The sequence below is a fragment of the Rutidosis leptorrhynchoides genome, chromosome 2 (genome assembly GCF_046630445.1).
Source record: "Rutidosis leptorrhynchoides isolate AG116_Rl617_1_P2 chromosome 2, CSIRO_AGI_Rlap_v1, whole genome shotgun sequence".
In the NCBI taxonomy this organism is placed as follows: Eukaryota; Viridiplantae; Streptophyta; class Magnoliopsida; order Asterales; family Asteraceae; genus Rutidosis; species Rutidosis leptorrhynchoides.
Window position 1 is genome coordinate 605019656 of NC_092334.1, and position 16484 is coordinate 605036139.

Here is a 16484-nt window from a genome sequence, read left to right on the forward strand (position 1 = left end):
CTGCTCAAAAGTCTAGAAATGCAGCTCGGACAGTTATCACAACGCCTTGAAACCCGACCACGGGGAAGGTTACCCAGTAATACTATCCAAAATCCCCTCATAGAGAAAGCTAAGAAAATGAATTATGTAATCCCAGAGGAAGAACCACGGAGAAGGTCAGCTAGGCTTAAGAACAAATCGACATATACTCAGAAGCTGCCACCTGCAACTCCAGTTCATGTATCCTATCCTGGAAGGCTACAGGAGGAACCATCCAAGCTTGACTCCTTCAAACTTAATGGAAGATTCCTGGAAACCATGTCCAAAGTTCCCAACCAGAAGAGATACATCTGAAGGCTTTTCTCTACAAAGGAGAGGATACCAGATTCTAACAAAATTCCACTTTGTGAAGAATGCTCCACATTACTCAGAAACTCTCTACCACTAAAGCTAGGAGACACGGGCCGATTCATTTTCCCATGTTCAATCTACCAATATGGAACCATTCATGTGCTAGCAGATTTAGGAGCAAGTATCAACCTAATCCCCTACTCTTTCTACAAGAGATTAGAGTTAGGATACTTGTCACCAACTAAAATGACAATATAACTTGCTGATCACACAAATCGATAACCTAATGGCATAGTTGAGAACGTCTTGGTAAAAGTTGACAAATTCTTGTATCCTACGGATTTCGTAGTAATGGACATTAAGGAAGACCTACATACATCAGTAGTGTTAGGAAGACCTTTCATGAATACGGCTAGGACTATCATTGATGTATACAATCAAACCTTGATCTTGCGATTACATGGGGAGAGCGTTACCTTCAAAATTGACCGACCTACCGATCTTTCTGGACAGGCTGAGATGTTTGCTATTTCCACCAGACGGATCACTTCCGATGACGAGTCTTCACCACCAGCCAATGATATTGAGATGGGTGTCGAATCACAGTCTGCAGACGACCCAGAAATGGAAGAAGAAGATCCCAGCGAAGAAATAGAGGAAGAGGAAGAATTTGAAGAGGAAGAGGAAATTGAAGACGTAAAAGAAACTGCGATAATACCCTCTCTAAGCATTAAGCATCATGAAGAATTAATGAGGTTTGAGACGGAAGATCACAGTTTAATCATTCGTTTCAAGAAAAAAGACTGACAAGGTTGAGGTTAAAGATATAGAAATTGATCATGCAAGTATCAAAATAGAGAACCAGAATACTGAAAAAACCCGTTCATCAGACGAATCCTCGGAAGAACATTATACCGATAATGAAGAGGAAGAGCAACACGAAGACATTCTCGGTAACTCATATTGTAACAGACTGAAACCCGGGCTAGTTGTAAGTTGCCTATTTTACCCTTAGGGTTTGTGCTTAGTCTTAAGTGCTTTTATTTTAATTATTTTATTAGTGTTTTATTATAATTGTGTTGTGACCAGTTTGTGACAAGGGTCCCAGAACAGGTTGGTTTATTTAATTTAGATTCCGTTAGGACCGCCTAAGAAGATACGAAAGGTTATCAGATAAGATAACTGGTAAATACCCGTGTGTGATGGGGTATGGGTTTTTAACCCTTTTAAGTGTATAGTACAGCTCATTTCCTTTTCCTTCTTGAAAATTCTACACACACACCCGTACCTAAACTTCATCCTCTTCATAAAACCTAATTGATCTAAACTTGAAATTGGATTAAGAGACTTTAGAAACTGATTTCTAGCATCATTGTGAGCATCATCTCAGGTTTGTCTTGTTAAATCCATGCTTTGATTTTTAGAAATTGGGTTTTTATGTTCTTGAGTTAAAAAGTGTGATTTTGGGTTTGATTCTTGCTTAAATGTGTTGGTTATGCTTAATTGATGTTAGAAATAGGTTGTATATATGTTTAGTAACTTTCTTGTGCTTAAAATTTGGTCAAAAACACTTAGAAATCGAGTTTTAGGGGAAAAATGTTCAAAATCAGCGAACTTGTTCGAAACCAGTTGCTACAGTATTTGCTACAGTACCGAGTTGCTACAGTGTCACTATTTGCTACAGTACCGAGTTGCTACAGTGTCACTATTTGCTACAGTACACGAGTTGCTACAGTGTCACTATTTGCTACAGTACCGTGTTGCTACAGTGTCACTATTTGCTACAGTGCCCGAGTGCTACAGTGCCACTATTTGCTATAGTACCTTTTAATAAATTGAAACGGGCGTAACTTTCAAAACGCAACTCCGTTTTTGATGAATAAACTATCTTTAGAATCGTAATAAAGAATACTTTTCAATGGTGAACTTTTAAGAAACTAGATCAAATTGTTTTTGGGCCAAAAAAGGAGTTTTAGTGTGTATGTCGTGTTTTGCACGCACCTGTATGCCATTATTGAGTGGAGTCATGATGTAGACTCATAAAATTATGAATATATGGTGTTATGACCTAGTTAATCGTATGAAATGATTATATTATTTATTGGATATGTATATTAACTTTGTTTGTGTTGTTATCAGGTTATAAGGACAAAGAGGAAGCTCAGAAATAATAACTGAGCAGTTGCTGGTAATTGGTGAGTGGGTCTATCTCCGGATAGAGTTTAAGTAGCATATCATGCTACTGTGGTTGACTCTTTTACCATGCATAGTCTAGAAATTACCATGTTAGAATAATATAGTATGCCTGAAGTTGTATGTGATTTATGTGTACACTGTGTGAATGGCACCAGCCGGGCCTAGGGAGACTGGGGACTCGAAACCGTGCCTAGGTGAGGTTATAGTCCATATGAGGTCAACCATGGCTAGGGGAGGTTGGGTCCATAGGCTACTAATTGTGGAGTATAGTGTGAATGATGCATCCCCTGCATCTGGATAACTATACTGCGAATTAAGTAGCAGGGACTATCGGTAGACTCAAGTCCGATCAGCTAGGAGTCGTGTGCTCGTACAAGCCGCCGATCCTCGTATTGTCTTATTGTATGCTATTTGGTAGTTACCATGTGTTGTTGTTAGTATATAGCTTGTGTGTGACTTAAGTTATATCTGTTAGATAGATTCCATTCACTTAGCGGTGCGCTAATTCCCCACATAATTACCCCTTGCAGGTTTAGGTACTGCTAGTCGGGATGGGTGCTGATACAGAAGACATGTTTGACAACCCTACTCTGATGTGGACTTTTGTTTAAATTATGTTTTCTAATAACGTAACACCGTTGTGTAAACTTAAACTTAATTACTCAGATTAATGTAATGACGCGACTTATAGTGTGTTTGTTAATAAAGTCTTCCGCTGTGTTTAAATTTTTTTTTTTTGCCGGTGTTACAAGTTGGTATCAGAGCATGGTTTAGCAGCAAATACGTGCGCGTATTTTGTTCCCAAACCCTGAGGCAAGTCAAATATGTCTGTGGGAGTGGGGGCTAAGTGAAAATAGGATATACGTGTGTTAGTTGTGATTGAACTAACAGTTATCCACTAAGCTTTTGTGTGAGCTGTTTTGTAGCACAGGTATGGCTGATAGAAATGCAACTGGCCCATCCAACCCCGGAACATTCAGAGCACCAAAAGAGGGTGTTGAGTCGGATGATGATCAGAGTAGTTACATCCTTCAGTTAGAAAGCAAGCTAAAAGAGGCTGAGGACAAAATTAATGAGCTTGAATTGGCGAGGCATTCTGGAAATGATGATACACCACCTGGATTCCCAACAGCGCAATCCCAAACGATACCAAATGTGCCCCAGAACCAGTTTCAGAATCAAATACCTAACCAATATTATATGCCACCACAAAACACCTTTACTTACTAAAATCCCATGATGATAAATCCATACCAAATGCAAATGTTCCATCAACCTTACATGCAACCACCCAAAAGATGTACTTATAAGAACTTCCGTGATTGCAAACCCTCCGAGTTCTCTGGAAGTACTGATCCGACTGTAACTCTCAATTGGTTGCTAGAAGTTGAAAGGGTATTTGAAGCGTGTCAGTGTGAACCCGAGCTGAAGGTAACATATGCTAGTAGACTGTTGAAAGGTAGGGCTATAATTTGGTGGGATTCTTTGATTTCCAGTATACCGAAAGAGCAAGTGAGTATGATCACATGGGAGCAGTTTTATGGGAAGGTGTGTGAACAGTATTATAATCCGTTTAATATGAACCGAATCAAGACTGAGTTTCTTGAAATGAAGATGACACCTCAAATGACGATCGATGAGGTAGTAGAGAAGTTTATGGATAAACTGAGGTTTGTACAACAATGGGTGCCAGACGAAGCATCTCGTATTCAGCATTTGGTTAATATTATTCTGCCAGAGTACCGAACTTTTGTTAGAACAACTACATCGTTGTCTCAAGCTGTTATGATGGCTAAGATGGTAGAAAGTGATGTTCAGGCTGCCAGAAACAGAATGTTTGGTAATGTGCTACAAGAAGGTGGGCAAGTATCTGGTCAATTAGGATTTAAGTCCAAGAAGTCTAGTGGGTTTAAATCGAAGGGTAAAAGTGGTCAGAGTAGTACTGGATCCGGATCAGGTAAAGGGAATTGGTGTCACACGTGTCGATCTTCTCACAGTGGTCAGTGTTCTGAGGCTACAAGAAGATGCTTAAAGTGTGGTGTTGTTGGGCATGAGTCTTCAGCATGTCCGTATCCGACTAGTGTGTGTTGGACTTGTCACAAGCCAGGGCATCATGCAGTTAGTTGTCCGTCGAAGAGTGGTAGTTCCGGGGTAGGTCAGGGGCGCGTTCAGCATCAACTGGAGGGTCAACTGCCTCGAGTGAGCAGAAGAGGAAGAACCCTTCAACAGCAGAGGCTAGAGCTTTTCAGATGTCGGTTGAGAATGCTGTGGCAATCGACGAAGTGATCACCGGTATGTTTCTAATCAACTCAATACCTGCTCGCGTATTGTTTAATTGTGGTGCCAATAGGTGTTTTATGTCCCTAGATTTTTGTGCTAAGTTGAATTTACCAGCTACTGTGTTACCCAAGCCGGTTAGTGTAGAAGTAGCCGATGGTAAGACCACACCCGTCACAACCTATGTGACTGGGGTTTGTATAGAGATCGAAGGGAAGTCTTTCTCGGTGACTTGTTTAGTGTTACCTATTCCTAGCTTTGATGTAGTACTAGGAATGGATTGGTTGAGCTCGCTTAGGGCTAATATTAAGTGCAATAGGAAAATGATTACCTTTCGTCCGATCGATGGAACCCGTGTTGTGGCCCGAGGGGAGCGGAGCTGGTATAATCTTCCGTTGATAACCATGATGAAAGCGAAAAAGTCGATGGGAAAGGGTTGTGAATCATTTCTTGCATATGTAATTGATGCGAAGAAAGAAAAGAAAACAGTGGCTGATATTCCGGTAGTATCAGAATTTTCTGAAGTGTTCCCAGATGAGTTACCAGGTCTGCCGCCGGTAAGGGAAGTCGAATATAAGATTGAGTTGGTTCCTGGAACAACTCCAGTTGCAAAAGCCCCATACCGATTAGCGCCGTCTGAAATCCGTGAAATGATGTCACAGATTCAAGAACTATTAGATCGTGGGTTTATCCGACCGAGTTCTTCACCCTGGGGTGCTCCGGTATTGTTTGTTAAAAAGAAAGATGGGTCAATGCGTATGTGTATTGATTATCGTGAATTGAACAAAAGAACAGTGAAGAATAAGTATCCGTTACCTCGAATAGATGATTTGTTCAATCAGTTACAGGGTGCTTCATTCTTTTCTAAGATAGACTTACGATCCGGATATCATCAGGTTCGTGTTGCTGAATCAGATATACCGAAAACAACGTTCAGAACAAGGTATGGTCATTATGAATTTCTTGTCATGTCGTTTGGGTTGACGAATGCACCAGCAATCTTCATGGATCTAATGAATAGAGTGTGTCGCCCGTTCTTAGATAAGTTTGTGATTGTGTTTATAGATGATATACTAGTGTATTCAAAGACCGAAAGTGAACATGCTGAACATCTGAGACAGGTTTTGAACATATTGAAACGTGAACAACTATTTACAAAATTTTCAAAGTGTGAATTTTGGTTACGTGAAGTGCAGTTTTTGGGTCATGTGATTGGTGCCGAGGGTATAAAAGTTGATCCGACAAAGATAGAAGCGGTAATGAATTGGAATTCTCCGAAGACTCCGACTGAGATTAAGAGTTTTCTGGGATTAGCCGGTTATTATCGCAGATTTATCAAGGATTTCTCGAAAATAGCGGGTCCGTTGACTAAGTTGACTCGTAAAGATGTAGCCTTTCGATGGACTGATGAACAGGAAAAGGCTTTTCAGATTTTGAAACAGCTACTGTGTCAGGCACCAGTGTTAGCTTTACCAGAAGGTTCAGACGACTTCGTGGTATACTGTGATGCATCATATGCTGGGTTGGTTTGTGTATTAATGCAAAGAGATAAAGTAATCGCCTACACCTCGCGACAGTTGAAAGTTCATGAGAAGAATTATCCAGTGCATGATCTTGAAATGGCTGCAGTAATGTTTGCTTTGAAACTGTGGAGACACTATTTGTATGGAACCCATTGTGTTATATGTACAGATCACAAGAGTTTGCAGTATATCTTCTCACAGAAAGAATTGAATATGCACCAGAGACGATGGCAAGAGTTGATTAAAGATTACGATTGTGAAATTAAATACCATCCGGGTAAGGCAAATGTGGTTGCAGATGCGCTAAGTCATAAAAAGTCAAGTGAAAATGTGAAATTTCTTCGTTTGAATATAACTTCAGATTTAATTAACAGCTTAAAAACCATTCAGGCCTGTGCTTTGGAGGACGAACATATTAAATCTCAACAAATGACCAAACGAAAAGTGGACTTAATTGATGACTCACGTGGACTAAAGACCTTAAACAATCGTGTTTGGGTGCCTAAGCTTGGAGATTTGAGGGATTTAATCATGTCGGAAGCTCACAAATCCAGATTGACTGTACATCCGGGTAGTAATAAGATGTATCATGATTCGAAAACAGTGTATTGGTGGCCAACAATGAAATCAGATATCGCCCGTTATATCGAAAAGTGTCATATATGTGCTCAAGTGAAGGCGGAACATCAGAAACCTTATGGTTCGTTACGTCCGTTACAGATTTCAGAGTGGAAATGGGAACATATAACGATGGATTTTGTGACCAAATTACCTCGAACTCAGAAAAGACATGATATGATTTGGGTAATAGTGGATCGTCTAACTAAAAGTGCTCATTTTCTTGCTACTCGTGAGACAGCTTCGTTAAGTGAGTTAGCCGAATTGTATGTGAAAGAAATAGCTAGTCGTCATGGTGTGCCGTTATCGATCGTTTCAGACAGAGATTCCAGATTTGTGTCAAATTTTTGGAATAGTCTTCAACAGAATCTGGGTACACGTGTGAATTTAAGTACAGCTTATCATCCTCAGACAGACGGACAGAGTGAAAGAATGATACTGATAATGCTAAAAATGAACACATATTTCATAGCATTATTCCTCAAGAAAGACAAGATTTTAGTTGCAATTGTTCTATTTACAAGTAATATTCATTTAAATAATAAAAGGTGAAGACAAAAGGCAGATTCGACGATTTGAAGACGCAAACGACCAAAAAACTCAAAAGTACAAAGTACGATCCAAGAGGTTCAATTTATTGATGAGAAGCGTCTAGAAATGACAAAAGCACAAGTTACAAAATGCAAACTACAAGATATTAAATTGTACGCAAGGACGTTCGAAAATCCGAAACCGGGACCTAAGTCAACTTTCAACGCACGACGCAACGGAGCGAAAATTACAAGTCAACTATGCATATAAATATAATATAATATATAAATAATTCTTAAAATTATATATATATTATATTTATTTATTAAAAAATCCGTCGGCAAGCTAGGAGCCAAACTTGGATGAGCTGTAATCCACCACTCCGCGATCGCGGAGCTGTGAAGGAGAAACCCTTCGAGATCGCGGAGCACACCAAAACTGAAATGGGGCCTATAAAAGGCAACGCATTTGATCGATATTTTTACACCTTCTTTCCATTTCATATACGTAAATGATATATATATATTTATAATTTATAATTTTAATTTAAGATTAATAATAATAAGGTTATGTTAGCGAATGTTTTAAGGTTTTAAGTCGAAACTCTGTCCGTGTAACACTACGCTATTAATAAATCACTGTAAGTTATGTTTAAATTATTTGTATTAATGTCTCGTAGCTAAATTATTATTATGCTTATTTAAGACGAACCAATCATGATGTTGGGCTAAAATATTAAAATTGGGTAATTGGGCTTTGTACCATAATTGGGATTTGGATAAAAGAACGACACTTGTGGCAATTAGACTATGGGCTATTAATGGGCTTTATATTAACTAAATGATACCTCGTTAATTTAATATATAGACTTATAATTTGACGTATTTATATATAACCACATACGCTTGACTGGGCACGGTGGGCGGGATATCTATAAATACCAATAATTGTTCATTTTACCGGACACGAAACTGGATTTATAGTTAATAGACTTGTTGAAACAGTGGTGGATTACATTCAAGGGTAATTGGTGTAATTGTTAACAAAGTAGTAAAACCTTGGTTTACACGCAGTCGATAACCTGGTGTATTCATTAAAGAAAGTATTAGGACCTTGTTACAATTCGAATCCCCAATTAGTTGGAATATTTAACTTCGGGAATAAGAATAATTTGACGAAGACTTCCGCATTTTATGATTATGACTGATGGACTATTATGGACAAATCCGTATGAACATATTGAATAATCCAGGACAAAGAACAATTAACCCATGGGAATAAACTAAAAATCAACACGTCAAACATCATGATTATGGAAGTTTAAATAAGCATAATTCTTTTATTTGATATTTAATTGCACTTTTAATTATCGCACTTTTATTTATTTTCATTGTATTTAATTGCACTTTTAATTATCGTACTCTTTAATTATCGCAATTTTATTTTATCGCACTTTTATTTATCGCAATTTCATTATCGTTATTTAATTTATGCTTTAATTTAAGTTAGATTTATTTTTAATATTTTACATTAGGTTTTAACTGCGACTAAAGTTTTAAAATCGACAAACCGGTCATTAAACGGTAAAAACCCCCTTTATAATAATAATACTACTTATATATATTTTTGTATTTTTACAATTATAAGTTAAAACTAATATAGCGTTAAACTTGGCTAGAGTTCCCTGTGGACAAATCGGACTTACTAAAAACTACACTACTGTACGATTAGGTACACTGCCTATAAGTGTTGTAGCAAGGTTTAGGTATATCCACTCTAAAAATAAATAAATCACTTGTGTAAAATTGTATCATATTTAATAGTATTTTGTAGCAAATATATAACTATTTTATACACCACCTCGTACACATCAAGTATTTTTGGCGCCGCTGCCGGGGATTCTAAAACGCCGAAAGCGCAACGCTATAAAAAAATATACGTTTTAAATATTAAAAAGAAAAAATATAAAAAGAAAAAACAAAATTTATATATTTTTAAGAGTTTGTTTAAAATATATAAAATTATAAAGTATTTTTATTCCTATTTTAGTTTTTTTTTAAATTAAGTTTTTATTTAAGTTATATAAATATTTTATATAAAACAGAAAAAAATATAAAAATCGAATTGGGCCGAAATCCGTCGAAGCCCAACACTGTTTTTAATAAAATTTTGAATTGGGCCGAACTGTTTTAGCCCAGTTTTAATCCGGTAATAATCATCTCCGCGATCTCGGAGGAGAAAAGGCAGAGAGCTACGAGATCGCGTAGCACCATCTGACACGCCTGGTTTGACCTAATTCTGCATTAATTACGGAGTATTAATTATTATTATTAATTCTAAACCCTAATTAGTTAATTATTATTATAATTTAGTTTTAGTTTTTAAATTAATTTGTATTTTAAGTTATATTTAGTTTTATTATATATAAAAATTAATACTTTTATAAAATAAAAATAAAAAATAATATTTTTATAAAAATAAATAATTTTAGCAATTTTTTGTTTCTTTTTATAGATTGTATATTGTAATATTTGTATTTTTATCGTTCGTAATTATAGTTTTAAGTTCTAGTATTTTACCGTAGCTTATTTTTTTTCTAGATTTTTACGCTTTGCCGTAAAATCCCTTAAGTGCTTTTTCTTTAGACTAAGATTTAGGTGCTTTAGATTTTGCGACGTTGTTTATAAATTTTAGTGCCTTTTAAGTTACGACGCGCTACTTTCTTTTTATTTTTCGACCTTTTATTTTTCGACATTTTTCGACGCGCAATCTTTTTCTTTCTTATTTCTCGACGCTCTAGTTTATAGGACATAGAATTTTTTCTATTTCTTCTCTAAAATTTCAAAACAAAAAATTATTTTAAGTGGTTAAATTGATAGACATCCATTTTCTGGTTCGTAGTAATAGTTGGATTTGTACGTGGACCGGGTTATTGGAGCAAAACAGTACTCAATTATATTGAGACCAAACGAATCCTGCCCCTCTGCTGCATCTTTTGGCTATTCGAAACTGGGCAAAATCAGAAAATTTTATTAATTTGATAACTTATATAATTTTTCTTATTTTTATAACTAATAGGATATTCAGTGAATGCACCGAGCAAAACGTTCACCACCTTTTGTTCGTTCACCACCTGTAACCAGATCAAGACATCTAGCCAATATTGTTGCCGTTGATTTTTCTTTAGAATCGTCATCTAGTCGACCAAGTACTCCAATTCAAATTTCCGATAATCCATTTTTTGAACCCGACCTCACAATTGAGAATCCGGAGGATATTCAGGGACAATTCAGAGATCCTGAACCACTAATCTTTCCTCCGGAACCACCAATCATTCAAACAGAGATTGTTGAGGAACCTACCATTAAATCAGAATCCTATAGTGATTCAGATTTAACAAATTCAATCATGGAAAATCTGGAACCTCTAAGTATGGAAGACCGAATGAGAGCTAAACGCACTGGCCAAGGTCACACAATTACTCAACCTGACATTAATGCGCCAGATTATAAAATCAAAGGACAAATCCTACACATGGTGACTAATCAATGCCAATTTAGTGGTGCACCGAAGGAGATCCAAACGAACATCTTCGTACATTTAATAGGATCTGTACTTTATTTAAAATCAGAGAAGTGGAGGATGAACAAATCTATCTCATGTTATTTCCCTGGACTTTAAAGGGAGAAGCCAAAGATTGGTTAGAATTGTTACCTGAAGGGGCGATTGATACATGGGATGTTTTAGTTGAAAAATTTCTTAAACAATTCTTTTCGGCATCTAAAGCCGTGAGACTTCAAGGAGAAATAGTTACGTTCACACAAAAGCCAAATGAAACTCTATATGAGGCATGGACAAGATTTGAAAAGTTATTGAGAGGATGTCCGCAACATGGTTTAGACACTTGTCAAATAGTACAAATATTCTACCAAGGATGTGACATCACTATAAGAAAAGACATCGATATAGCAGCCGGTGGTTCCATTATGAAGAAAATCGCAACTGACGCTTACAAAATTATTGATAACACTGCTTCCCACTCACATGAGTGGCACCAAGAAAAAGATATCGTTAGATCATCTAAAGCAGCTAGAGCCGATTCTAGCCATGACTTAGATTCCATTTCTGCAAAGATAGATGCTGTCGAGAGACGAATGGAAAAGATGACTAAAGATATTCACTCAATACGAATTAGTTGTGAGCAGTGTGGAGGACCACATTTAACAAAAGATTGTCTCAGTATTGAACTAACAATGGAACAAAGAGAGAATGTTTCATACATAAACCAAAGGTCTGGAAATAATTATCAGAATAATTATCAACCGCCAAGACCAATCTACAATCAAAATCAGAATTATAATCGAAATGTTCCATACAACAACCAACAAGGTCCAAGCAATCAACAAGTATCCAATAATACTTACAATCAGCAAAGACCTATTTTTCAAAACAAACCACAACAAACCGATGATAAAAAGCCAAATTTTGAAGACATGATGTCAAAGCTAGTTGAATCTCAAACTCAATTTTTCACATCTCAGAAACAAACGAATGAACAAAATGCTCAAGCATTTAGAAATCAACAAGCTTCTATTCAAAATTTGGAAAAAGAAGTGAGCAACCTAGCAAGGTTGATAGGTGAAAGAAAAACGGCAAGTTTACCTAGTGATACAAATGCTAACCCCCGGAATGAAACAGCTAAAACCTGAAATACCTGTAATTTCTGATGAAGCTATTCCTACTCCACAAGAACCACAGTCTGATCAAGAAAAGGAAAAAGAACCGGTAGTTGAAAAGGTTAATGAAGATAATACAGTTAAGGCAAAACCTTATGTTAAACCATACCAACCACCACTTCCTTACCCGAGTAAAATGAGAAAAGAGAGACTTGAAGTCGAGCAATCCAAATTCTTGGATATGTTTAAACAGATAAATGTCAATCTTCCTTTCATTGATGTGATTTCAGGAATGCATAGATATGCTAAATTCTTGAAAGATCTGATCACAAATAGAAAGAAAATGGAAGAACTCTCGGCTGTTACTATGAATGCTAATTGTTCTGCAGTGCTTTTGAATAAGATACCAGAAAAATTATCAGATCCAGGAAGTTTCACGATTCCATGTTTTCTGGGTAGTCTTAGTTCAATAGAAGCATTGACAGACTTAGGTGCTAGTATAAATCTAATGCCGTATTCACTATGCGCTAAATTAGACCTTGGAGAATTGAAACCAACACGAATAAGCATACAACTAGCCGATCGATCAGTAAAATATCCTAGAGGGATAATGGAGAACATGCTAGTTAAAGTTGGTACTTTAGTATTTCCAGTAGATTTTTTTATTCTGGACATGGAAGAAGATTCTCGAGTTCCTCTCATATTAGGAAGACTATTCTTAAACACTGTTAAAGCAATAATAGACGTGTTCGGTAAGAAACTTACCTTAAGTATAGAGGACGAGAGTGTTACCTTTTCAGTTGATAGAGCCATTCAACAACCGTAATCTGTAGATGATACATGTTATTATATTCAAACTATAGATTCACATGCAGAATTGTTAGAAGAATTTCCAGAATTACAAGGAACATGAGAATGTTCTTTAGGAGAAGGAACTGAACCAATTGATGAAACTGAAATGTTAGCTACACTTATGGCTAATGGATATGAACCAACAACAGAAGAAATTCAAATGCTAAAAGAAGAAGACAGATATCGATATAAATCATCGATAGAAGAACCACTGACATTAGAGTTAAAGCCACTTCCAAACCATTTGGAATATGCTTATTTACATGGTGAAACTGAATTACCTGTAATAATATCGTCTTCTCTTACTGAAAATGAAAAATCTCAACTCATTTCTGTGCTAAAAGCTCATAAACCAGCTATTGCATGGAAGATTCATGACATTAAAGGCATAAGTCCTTCGTATTGCACACATAAAATCCTTATGGAAGAAGGTCATAAAACGTATGTGCAACGTCAACGAAGACTAAATCCTAATATGAAAGATGTTGTTAAGAAAGAAATTATTAAACTGCTTGATGCAGGTTTAATTTATCCAATCTCTGATAGTCCATGGGTAAGCCCAGTTCAATGCGTACCTAAGAAGGGTGGCATGACTGTCATCACAAATGAGAAAAATGAGCTTATTCCTACAAGGACTGTAACATGATGGCGTGTTTGTATTGATTATAGAAATTTAAATGACGCCACCAGAAAAGATCACTTTCCCTTACCTTTCATTTATCAAATGTTGGAAAGATTAGCCGGAAATAGTTACTATTGTTTTCTTGATGGTTTTTCCGGATACTTTCAAATTCCAATAGCACCCGAGGACCAAGAAAAAACCACATTCACGTGCCCTTATGGTACTTTTGCTTACAAACGCATGCCATTTGGACTTTGCAACGCCCCTGCAACCTTTCAAAGGTGCATGATGGCGATTTTTCACGACATGATAGAAGAATGCATGGAAGTTTTCATGGATGACTTTTCAGTCTTCGGTGATACATTTGAATTATGTCTAGTTAATCTTGAACGAATGCTTATTAGATGCGAACAATCAAATCTAGTACTTAATTGGGAGAAATGCCATTTCATGGTTAAAGAAGGCATCGTTCTTGGACATAAAATTTCAAAGGAAGGAATTGAAGTGGATAGAGCTAAAGTAGTTGTAATTGCTAAACTTCCACATCCCACCAATGTTAGAGGAGTTAGGAGTTTTCTAGGGCATGCCGATTTTTACCGACATTTCATAAAAGATTTTTCTAAAATTGCCACTCCTATGAATAAACTCCTAGAAAAGGATGTTCCATTCATCTTTTCAGATGAATGCATCAAATCTTTTAATATTCTTAAAGAAAAACTCACTAATGCGCCGATCATGATAACTCCAAATTAGAATCTACCGTTTAAACTTATGTGCGATGCAAGTGATTTTGTAATGGAAGCCGTTTTATTACAAAGGATTGAAAAACGATTTCAACCTATATATTACGCTAGTAAGACATTACAAGGAGCACAAACGAATTATACAACTACTGAAAAAGAACTCCTTGCTATTGTTTTTGCTTTTGACAAATTTCGTTCATATCTCGTTCTAGCTAAAACGGTGGTCTATACTGACCATTCTGCTCTTAGATACCTATTTTCGAAACAAGATGCCAAACCACGATTAATCCGCTGGATCTTACTCTTACAAGAGTTCGATATTGAAATCCGAGATAAAAAGGGAGCAGAAAATCTCGCCGCTGATCATCTTTCTCGTCTTGAAAATCCCGAATTAGAAGTTCTAAATGAATCGGCCATACAAGACAACTTTCCTGATGAATATCTATTGAAGATTGATTATTGAAATTTCATGGTTTGCAGATTATGCAAACTACTTAGTATGTGGATTCCTTGAAAAAGGATTGTCGTACCAAAAACGAAAGAAATTCTTTAGTGATATAAAACACTATTTCTGGGAAGATCCACATTTGTTTAAAAGTTGTCCGGATGGAATAATACGCCGATGTGTATTCGAAGATGAAGCCAGTCAAATCTTAAACCATTGTCACACAGGACCAACAGGAGGGCATTATGGGCCTCAGCTCACAGCAAGAAAAGTTTACGATACTGGATTCTATTGGCCTACAATTTTCAAAGACGCACATCTTCTTTGTAAATCTTGTGATGCATGTCAAAGGGTCAGAAAAATAAGTCAACGTGATGAAATGCCACAAAATGTCATTCAAGTATGTGAAGTATTCGACATTTGGGGTATTGACTTTATGGGTCCATTTCCAAAATCTCATAATAATCTCTACATTCTCGTTGCCATTGATTATGTATCTAAATGGGCAGAAGCACAAGCTCTCCCAACTAACGATGCACGAGTTGTAGTCAACTTTTTAAAACATCTTTTTGCAAGGTTCGGAACACCGAAAGCTTTAATAAGTGATCGGGGTACTCATTTTTGTAATAATCAACTTGAGAAAGTTCTCAAAAGATATGGAGTAACTCATAAAATCTCCACTGCATATCATCCACAAACAAGTGGACAAGTTGAAAATACCAACCGAGCTTTAAAACGTATTCTAGAGAAAACCGTAGGATCAAATCCGAAGGAATGGTCCATTAAATTGGAGGATGCACTCTGGGCTTTTAGAACAGCCTACAAAACTCCAATTGGAACCACACCTTTCAGACTCGTTTACGGAAAAGCATGTCATCTTCCAGTAGAAATTGAACACAAAGTATTTTTGGCTTTGAAGACATGTAATCTTGATTTACATGAAGTCGGACGTCTACGATTAAGTCAACTAAACGAATTAGAAGAATTAAGACATGAAGCATATGAAAATTCGTTAATCTATAAGGAAAGAACGAAGAAATTGCATGATAAAAGAATCAGAAGTTCAAAAGAATTTAAAGAAGGAGACAGAGTTCTTCTTTTTAATTCACGATTCAAGCTATTTCTTGGAAAATTGAAATCAAGATGGTCTGGACCATTCATAGTCAAAAGAGTTTTCCCATACGGAACAATAGAGTTAATAAATTCAAATGGGATTGAATTTAAAGTTAATGGTCACAGAGTTAAACATTACATAAATGGTCCGATGAAAGTTGACAATGAAGTCAATCATAATTTCACCACCCAAGAAAACCTTCAAAATGAAAACATAAATATGTTATCAACAACATATGAAAAATCAAAATTGGAAAATAGGGAGGATTCAAATTGGAGTGATGAAGAAGAATTCTTATACAAACCTCCCATTCCAAGAAACGAAGAAAAATGTGAACAAGAAGTTCAAATAGAAGTGAAAGAACCAAGAAAAGAACACCCGAAAAAGGTTTACAAACCAACTCGACTTACTAAAGCAGGAGACCCGGGTGAATTTATCATTTCTTGCTTGCTTAATGATGGTGCTGTATATAATGGACTCGCAGATTTAGGAGCAAGTGCAAATATTATGCCTCTTTCCTTATACAAAAGATTAGGTATGGGTAAATTAAAACCAAC

General features: G+C 36.4%; 1 non-coding gene across 1 annotated transcript; it reads right to left on the reverse strand.

Annotated features, from left to right (window-relative positions):
* Window positions 1-11266: 11266 nt before the first annotated feature.
* LOC139895240 (small nucleolar RNA R71) lies at window positions 11267-11373 on the reverse strand. Its single transcript, XR_011775701.1, has one exon. It is a non-coding gene; the product is annotated as a small nucleolar RNA R71 (small nucleolar RNA).
* Between the last annotated feature and the right edge of the window lie 5111 nt (window positions 11374-16484).